Here is a 1,408-nt window from a genome sequence, read left to right on the forward strand (position 1 = left end):
AAGCTGAATCTTCAGGCATCAACCAATAGTCATTCAAATTTTTACCCATTTGCTGTAATGCCCTGTTAATATCATCCAAAACTTTATGTGCAATCTCTAGGGAATCATATTCATTATATCTTTCTACGTTTTGATAATCTCTTGAGAACTCCAACTGAAATTTTTTCCAAAGATTTTTAGGATTTGACGGCAAACAATAGACAAGCATTACTGCAAATAGGAAATGTAAAGACGAAGGCATTTGAAATGCAGTTGCTTCTTCTAAATTATCCTCTATTTATGTATCAGATTCTAATAGACCCAATTCTAGTGCAGCTTCTCTATATGATGAAAATTTTCTACCATTGACTGTCAATAGATCATCGCAAGAAGTAGGACCTTTTATATGTGCAATTAAAAGCCTTAAATAATACCTTTTGCCTTCACTTGGAGAAACTATAACAAGTCTTCCAATTACTTTTAACCTTTTTCTTTCTGTCCCGGGCTTAGCAGATGAAGTCCATACAAAATGCTCAAGAAAATTCTCTATATATAGACAATTCAAATTTTGGGCCTCTTTATTCAATCTGTTCATCTCAAAAAATTCAGTAAGCATAGTTCTTGAAAATTTGCGGACAGAGAAAAATAGGAACAAACAAATAAATTTAAAACATACAAGTAAGACATGTATGATCAAAGTTTACACGAACAAACACAGGAAGAAAGATCAACTGCATGGCTAGGAAAAACTTATGCCAAATTATAAATAGAAAAACTAAAGAAATGTAATCATTTTGACATTTAACAAGTACTAATGTTATACAAAGGAGACAGTAATATAGAATATACACTAATAAATGAAAGCTGTTTAAAATATTTATAGTAAAAAAAACACTGAAACAAAAGGAAAGAGAACAAATAAAATGGAAATTCACCTGAAAAGCATAGAAGCTGGAGCACGACAAGGAAGACAGAGCCAAGAAAAGGAGAAAAGAGCAAAACGAAGAACAAAAGTATACAAATCAAATGCTACAAAAGTATTTCTTTGTCTTTGAAGTTGGTAATAAAAAATGGAGATGAAACGTGCTTTGTCGTCATCAGCATTGTACTTGGAAGCAACTACTATGAAACAGTTACTCGTAGGAGCTTGCTGACTCCGGTACAACATTGTACTTAAAACTTTTTGGAGTTAATAATGTATAAAAAAAAGGTCAAATAATAACTAAAAGGTAATAATAAATATTCATTTACTAATACCAAACTTACCAAAAATTCTTGATACACTACAAAAAAAATTAGAGATACATAGGGAATGTTATAAAAAATTAATTATGAAATTGTTATTTAATTGCACATAATATAACTAATATATATAAAAAATCAAATGCAGTGGTAGTGCTCTCAAATAAATTTGGAATGTCTTTTTTTT

Source organism: Coffea eugenioides, unplaced genomic scaffold (genome assembly GCF_003713205.1).
Source record: "Coffea eugenioides isolate CCC68of unplaced genomic scaffold, Ceug_1.0 ScVebR1_191;HRSCAF=781, whole genome shotgun sequence".
Lineage (NCBI taxonomy): Eukaryota > Viridiplantae > Streptophyta > Magnoliopsida > Gentianales > Rubiaceae > Coffea > Coffea eugenioides.